At 45.8% G+C, this 8,633-nt stretch overlaps 1 pseudogene; it reads right to left on the minus strand.

The window, feature by feature from the left end:
* Positions 1–5,640: 5,640 nt before the first annotated feature.
* LOC119327071 lies at positions 5,641–5,779 on the minus strand (annotated as a pseudogene).
* Between the last annotated feature and the right edge of the window lie 2,854 nt (positions 5,780–8,633).

Genomic DNA, 8,633 nt, shown 5'->3' on the forward strand with positions numbered 1-8,633 from the left:
AGTTACGATTGCAAGTACGTCAAAGTAGTACTCCCTCTGTAAAATAATATAAGAGCGTTTAGATCACTACTTTATTATTCTAAACGCTCTTATATTAGTTTACGGAGGGAGTAGTTGATTAATGTACTTACATTTACACATTGTTCCTTAAAAAAGCTTGATAGAGAAGACCTATGGCGCGGTCCATGAGATTAAACAGGGTATTGCGATCATGACCGCTAACATCGGTATCATATACAAAACACAGGTCCACTCGTAGCTATAGTAAAAACAAGTCTTCGATCTACTAGAGTGACCAGTTAACATAACCATACGACCAACAAGTATCCATCTCCTTGTCGAGTGGCCCGATTATCATGTACTAGTAAACATAAGTCCACCAGTAAGCATAAGTCTTCGATATACCAGTGATCAGTTAACATAATCATAAGGCTAACAAGTACCTATCTCCTTGTCCAGTCTCCCGATTAAAAAAGCACGTGTTTACACAAGCTTCAAGGGGTCGTATACACTGTACAATTTGACCTTACAACTGAAAGACAAACCGAAGCGAGTGCGAAAGATCACCCAGGGTTTTGGAGCATGTGCTGAAAGTTGCTTCAGACATCTCTCAACTACAGTTTTTTGTTTTTTTTGACAGTGAAAACAGTAGGAACCCTCAGCTACGGACATCTCTCAGCTACAGTGGCTGTGCCCGGCAATGGGTACTGATGACCTGTGATTCACTGTTCTAGCTAGATATAGCTAAGCAAACAACCTAAAGCCCAGCACTAAAAAATGTTGTCGCTTGAAGCGTTCGCAAGGTTTGCAAAATGCATACTTTGTGTGGCTAATTTGTATTGCAATATATGTAAATTAATCTAGTGCTTCTCAGGATACGTTTGCGTATATTTTTGTCAAGTATCCGGTTTAAATATTTTAGAAGGTTTCAGCACTCATAGTTTCTAAAGTTTGACTCTGCCTATATACTAGTACGAAACAACAAACTTTGGAAAATTGGATGTGTCTTGGTGAAGGTGTTGCGATGCCCGGTGCATTGGCGGAATGGTGGCCTTCCAAGATGGGTTACAGTGGATTGCAATGAAAAGACTTAAATTTTGAGGACCGTCGGCGTGGGGGCCTAGCTTGCCAATCAAGTATTGGATATTTATTTCCTATGAATGAACAAAAGAAGAACTTTGGGATGGGTAGAACCTGGAACTTATGCAGTTAGTATAAAGTGTGCCCAACTAGTTCTGATGGTAGCTTTGGACTTTTATATGCTCTGTCTGGAAGCTTTATATAGTCCTCGCATTCCTATACTCTTCTGGTTTCTAGTTTCAGCATGAGGCATGAGGCATGATAACCCTCTCAACAATCTTCAATGTTTGATCATTCCTGTAGTTAGAGTGAGTTACTTGCTAAGTTTCTTGGTCAAACCTAAGGCAATTTTTCCGTTTCTCTGAACGACGACGTGTGCCAACTCTGGTTCATTCAATATGACAATGGAACAGGGACCTTTGTAAAACTACGATGGTGGAAGCGTATGCTAACTTGCAGGGACGCGTACGTGTTATATAATCATCAACAAGTACAAGGATCGGCAGATGGTTGTTAGTCTTGACCCATACTCCAAGCTATACATGAGATGAGATCATATCTACTCTAACCACCTATCTAGATTACATAGTTCGTTACATGGTTCGTACGCTATACGTACATGACACGCAGCTACAAACCTATCTGTTAACATCCTCCCTCAATCTCAACGTGTCAAGGTTTAGATTGTTCCTGAAGGCTTGGAGCTGTCGAACTTGCAGTGGCTTAGTAAAACCATCAGCTACCTGATCTCCAGTTGGTATGAACCTTATCTCCAACTTCTTCTGAGCAACTCTTTCACGAACAAAATGGAAATCAATCTCGATATGTTTTGTTCTTGCATGGAACACAGGATTTGCAGAAAGATATGTTGCTCCTAGATTATCACACCATAAGCGTGACACATGTGGCCTGTATACACCCAATTCATCAAGTAGTGTTTCCACCCACATTACCTCAGCCGTAGCATTTGCTAATGACTTGTACTCTGCTTCAGTACTGGATCTTGAGACAGTTGCTTGCTTTTTTGCTTGCCATGACACAAGATTGGGACCAAGAAATACTACAAAGCCTCCTGTGGACTTCCTATCATCTGGACACCCTGCCCAGTCTACATCAGAGAAGGCGCTCACCGTGGTTAACGGAGACCTGCATATGCTTAGTCCTATTCCCTTGCTGCCCTGAACATACCTCAGTATTCTCTTTACAGCTGTCCAGTGCAAAGAAGTTGGTGCATGCAAAAACTGACAAACCTTATTAACTGAGAAAGATATATCAGGCCTTGTCAGTGTGAGATATTGAAGTGCTCCAACTATACTTCGATATTTTGTCCCTTCTTCTGGACTTAGTAGTGTGCCCTCATTCAATGACAATTTTTCTGTAGTTGACATGGGTGTACTAGAAGGTTTACAATCCTTCATCCCTACACGACTCAAAATATCAGAAGCATATTTCTCTTGAGTGAGTAAAATACCATCTTGTATCCTTTTAACTTCAATGCCTAGGAAATAGTGTAATTCTCCCAAATCTTTCAAAGCAAACTCACTTTTCAAATTCTTTAGCAACGCTAATGTGGCATCTTGCGAAGAACTTGCTACAATTATGTCATCAACATAAATAAGCATGTATATAATCACCTTGCCCTTCTTGAAAAAGAATAGGGAAGTATCTCCCTTTGATGGACAGAATCCAAGCTGTTGTAGCTTAACACTCAACCTTGAATACCATGCCCTTGGTGCCTGTTTTAAGCCATACAAGGCTTTGTCCAACCTGCATACATGATTAGGTTTGGATGTATTCTCAAAACCTGGTGGCTGCCGCATATAGACCTCTTCCTCGAGAACACCATGTAGAAACGCATTCTGAACATCCAATTGGCGAAGATTCCATCCCTTGGAAACAGCAATAGACAGAACAAGTCTGATAGTAGCAGCCTTCACTACTGGACTGAAGGTGTCCTCATAATCAATACCATAATGTTGTTTAAAACCCTTAGCTACTAATCTAGCTTTGTATCTATCTATTGTTCCATCTACCTTCTTTTTGATTTTATATACCCATTTACAGTCTATAATATTCCTCCCTGGCTTTGGTGGAACTAAGTGCCAGGTATTGTTCCTTACTAAAGCATCATATTCAGCACGCATAGCATTTTCCATTTTTTATCATGCAAGGCTTCAAGTACGTTTTGCGGCTCACCAGTGGCTGCAAAATTTGCAAACTTGAAGTGTTTATCGTACCTGACCGTGCCATCCTTGAGCACTAATGGTTTGGTAATACCTCGCTGTGAACGAGTGACTCGCGTCGTTATAGTTGGAGTAGCCACAGCAGATCCAGTAGCAGCCGCAGAGGATCCCGTACCTCGTACTGACACAGAAAGCGGTGGCGAATCTTCCTGGTCATCCGCGCGCTCATCCTGCTGCGGATCTGCGATCCTGTCGGCTGGTGACAACGACCCACGGCCACGGGTCCGCGCGGGACCGCTGGAGTCATCATTGCTCTGTGGGACCGCCGCCCCAGCCCCAACCGTTTCTTGACGCGTCACACGTGACGACACAGGCGAATTGCCCCCGCCCGTCTGGACTGGCGCGCCGGACTCCGTGGCGCGCGCTGACGCGCCAGACCCACGCGGTGTTGGCGGCGGCGAATCATTCCTGGGATCCGCGCCGGTCCCGCCTGCCTCTGTCTCTGCATGAGATCTCTCGGGATCAGCGCTGTCAGCCGGATCTACCTCATGTCTGGCACCTGTACATCTCTGTTGCTGCATAAAATCATAGTGTGGAGCACTGTTTTCTTCCCTGTTTTCATCAGTACAGGCCTCATTAGTGGAAGGATTAGGATTATTAAACACATGATCATCAGCATGAGATTCACCCCCGTGATCAGAAGGGTTTAACAGCTCCGAAGAGAGTAACAAAATTTCAGCACGAAGGCGAGCACCGACATTTGGGTGGAGACTAGCAAAAGGAAAAATATTTTCATCAAAGATTACATCTCTGGAAATATAAACACGTCCAGTAGATATGTCAAGGCACTTAAACCCTTTGTGGAGATTGCTATACCCAAGGAAAGCACATTGCTTAGAACGAAATTGAAGTTTGTGATTGTTGTAGGGCCTAAGGTTCGGCCAACAGGCGCACCCAAAAACCCTGAGGATGGAATAGTTTTCAAACGGTGTTTCAAACTTGAGGACTTTGCTAGGAACTCGGTTTATCAAATAAGTTGCAGCAATGAAGGCCTCATCCCAGAATTTCAAAGGCATAGAGGCTTGAGCAAGAAGGGATAAACCTACTTCGACAATATGTCTATGTTTTCTCTCTGCCGACCCGTTCTGTTGGTGAGCATGAGGGCACGAGACATGGTGAGATATACCTATTTTGGTAAAGAAGGAGTTCAACTTTTCATACTCCCCTCCCCAGTCTGTTTGTAGAGCAAGGATCTTGCGATCAAATTGACGTTCTACTAGATGTTGAAAGTCATGAAATTTTTGGAACACTTCAGACTTGTGTTTGATCAAGTATATCCAAGTGAATTTACTGAAATCGTCAATGAAACTCACATAATACTTTTTCCTCCCTACTGTTTCAACAGCAGGACCCCAAACATCAGAAAACACAAGTTCTAATGGAAATTTTGATTCACTTATTGACTTGGGATAAGGCAACTGGTGACTTTTGCCTTTTTGGCATGCGTCACATACTGAATCTTTATTGAACGAATTTGCACACGGGAGATTATTCTTGCTAATGACTTTGCTAACAATAAGAGGAGATGGATGGCCTAAACGCCGGTGCCACCTATCCAAGGATAGTTTTGCGGCACTGAGCATGTGCTTTTTGGCGTCGGATCCCGTGTGCCTAACTGGGTAGAGTCCTCTTCTACCCCTGCCTCGAAGGAGCACCTTCTTCGTTCCCCGTTCCTTGACAAGAAAAGAATGGGGATGAATTTCAACAAAGGAATTATTGTCAATAGCAAGGCGACTAGCGGAGATTAGACTTTTGTTGGCTTGCGGTACATGAAGGATATTATTTAGAAGAAGATCACGTTCAGGGGTATGGATGGCTGAATGACCAATATGTTTAATAACCATACCTGATCCACTGGCAGTATGAATCTGTTCGTTTCCAGTGTAGCGATCTCGCACGGTCAGCTTCTCCAAGTCTCCTGTGATGTGATCGGTGGCGCCACTATCCAGGTACCAGTTCGTGTCCACCCCGTACTACGGTGCAGCAAGGTTGGCTGACTTCTCCTCCATGCCCTGGTACGACTCATCGTACCGTTTCCAGCACTTCTAGGATGGGTGGCCCATCTTGCCACATATCTGGCACTGGACCCTCGGAGCAGAGGCATGGTTGTTGTTGTAGTTGCCCCCGCTGCTGTTGTTGTTGCCGTGTCCGCTACCACGCCCTCCAGATTTGGAGTAGCCGCCGCCGCGCCCGCCGCAGTCACCACCATTGCCACCTTGGCGGCGACCGCGGTCACCACCGCCAGCGCCGTTTCGACGACCTCGGGTGGCTGCGTTGGCAGAGGATTGAGACCCTCCGCCCCGAAGATTGAGCCTTGTTTCAAAGCTCAGCAGTTGTGAGAACAGTTCTGCCACGGTCACCGGCTCCACCCGGGAACACATGGCAGAAACCACCGGATCGAAATCTTCATCGAGCCCGGCCAGTATGTGGGAGACGATGTCGTCGTCGTCCACCTTCTTCCCCGCAGCGATCAATTCGTCGCAGAGGGACTTGATCTTCCCGACGTAGTCGGTGATGGATGAGTTGCCCTTCTGCAGATTGGCGAGGGCTATCCTGACGTTTGTGGTCTGGGAACGAGTGTGGGATGCAAGCATCCCTTCCACCGTGTTCCAGAGCTCAGCAGCGGTGTGGCATGAAGCAACCTGGATAGCTATCTCACGCGGAAGTGTCGTCAGGAGATAGGAGAAGACTTGTTGGTCTTGAGCATACCAGGTTTGGAAAGCAGGGTTCGGCCCTTTCACCGTCGTCTTCCCGTCTGACGATGCCACATCGATCTGCATGGGTGGCGGCGGTTGCTCGACGTCGATGTACTTGGCCATCTGTGCTCCTTGGATGGCCGAGAGCACCGTAGCCCGCCACAGAGCCTGGTTGCCCTTCGTGAGCTTCTCGGTGGCGGCGTGTGCGAACGGCGAGGATGAGAAGGAACTTGAGGACGCCATGGAGTTGTTCGAGGATGGCTCTGGTTATCATGTAAAACTACGATGGTGGAAGCGTATGCTAACTTGCAGGGACGCGTACGTGTTATATAATCATCAACAAGTACAAGGATCGGCAGGTGGTTGTTAGTCTTGACCCATACTCCAAGCTATACATGAGATGAGATCATATCTACTCTAACCACCTGTCTAGATTACATAGTTCGTTACATGGTTCGTACGCTATACGTACATGACACGCAGCTACAAACCTATCTGTTAACAACCTTGGCTCAGTTGATCAAAAGAGTAAGCTAGTTGGGTGATGTTGAAGTGTGGACATACATATAGACAGACATAGAAAATGTTGCAGCGCAAGGACAATGCAGCCAACTTTTCGTACACCTATAATGTGAGGATCTACGGTGATATATATTTAGGGTTGCCAGAGATAGGAGACGGACGAACTGAGTGTGCACTTTCTGTACCCGGCGCATATGCAGCTGGGTGTTTTTAAACATTCAGCATCCACGACTACATGTTTCGCAAATTCATCGCAAAATTCTATATGCATATTTTGTAGGAAGAATTGTGGAGCTACAAATGTTGGGCTAAAATATGTCTGTATTGTGCAAACAAAATGAGGGCTTAATAGCTCTCAACAATCTAATAGCTCTTGAAGACAAACACTCTCGCCCTTTTGTTCTCTCTAATAGCTCTTGAATAATGCACTCTTAGCACTTCAATCATGGAAAATTAATTACAGTTAGTGGTACTTTACAATTGCAGATGGAACAAATACTGAATTATTGTGTTTCCCTTATAAAATGGCTTGCACTCATGGACAACAGAAATACTAACCAAGTCATCAACTACTCATTCTACCTTATGCAACAGAAAAGTCTCAGGCAAGATGATCTAGCTTGTGTAGTGTTTGAACAACAGGCCATTGTCTTTCACTTTCAACCACCTATAGGGACTAGCGGTTAGTATCGACCGAATTAGGTAAGAGTGATTTGACCGTGATAAAGTCCAAAGGGGCTGTCATTTTATAGGAAATCGGTAAGATTTGTGTCATAGTCATGTACTCCTACTGAGGTGTGTTGGATGGATGACCTGGTGATGCTGTAAGCAAAGCGTAAGTACCGATGAAATGGAAACCAGAGCCCCAGACAGAGAGGACATGCATGATAGCGCACATTATCGCACGTACGAGTGTATGAGGCTGTGGTTGCTGCAAGGTTTGTGAGAGGCAACTTTGTTTCACTTTCAGAAGATTTCTTGAGAGTGAATGAAGTAACCTTTGGGTAGCAGTGTGAACCATCAAGGGCACTTTTCGAATGCCTATTAGTGTTCCTTTGGTTTGTTGGAGAAACAGAGGAAATTTTCTGCTGAGGACACTATTCGTTTGATTCGAAGGAAAGGAGCAAGTTCTCTTTGATTTTAGTTGTAAGGAGATGACAGTAAACTTCTACAATCCACACCGATATTTCTCAGTGTGCTTTGAATCTGATTTTTGTGTGTGCTTTGAATCTGATTTGGCTGTACTTACTATGGCTTTTGAGTTTTTATAATTCTGGCTAGTCAAAAGAAATGAAATCTATGTTTTTCTTTTAGAAAAGGAGGATGACCCCCGGCCTCTGCATCTGGGCGATGCATACGGCCACTTTATTAATTATTCTCACAAGACCTTACAAAGTAATACAACAGTAAGACTAAAGCCGCCGTCTAAGCACCTCTATCCAGCTGATGAAGGGGCGCAGATAGCCTGGGCCTAATACCAAACAGACATCGCAGCCAAACCTAACATCTAAGACCTAAGAACCCATCCAGGACGCCTGCCGGGCATGGGTCTCACCGTTCCGGCGTGCACTCAGATGCCGCCGCCGCCAACTGCCATCGCTCCATCTTCAAAACTGTACTGATGCATCAACCTTGCTCGGTCTAGCTATCATCGACGCCACCACGGCGCCAAACGGCACCTCCTCCCTGCGCGCAAACAGCTTAGCACGTCACGGTCGCCACTGATACACCTCAGCGCCATGCTGCCAGGTATCACCAGCCGACACAGCTTGAAGTCCTTGGAAGATTTGTCGTGCGTAGCACCTGCCGACCAGGCATGACAAAGCGTAGCACCTGTCGGTCAGGCATGACTTGACATCACCCCCGAAGCTCCGTGTAAGACGAAGCCGCTCCACCTCCTGCCTCTGACATCCAGCGCTGCTCCGCAAACGATGCTCCCAAGAGAGAAACGACACCGCAGTGCCGCCATCGTCCGATCTGGAACACCAGATCCTAGGGTTTCCCCCGGAGCAGCACGAGTGGGTCGACAATAGTTACACGACGATGCCTTCATCAAGGTAACGGCGAGAACGCCGCCATCGCCTGCCGTCGG

Source organism: Triticum dicoccoides, chromosome 6B, assembly GCF_002162155.2.
Source record: "Triticum dicoccoides isolate Atlit2015 ecotype Zavitan chromosome 6B, WEW_v2.0, whole genome shotgun sequence".
In the NCBI taxonomy this organism is placed as follows: domain Eukaryota; kingdom Viridiplantae; phylum Streptophyta; class Magnoliopsida; order Poales; family Poaceae; genus Triticum; species Triticum dicoccoides.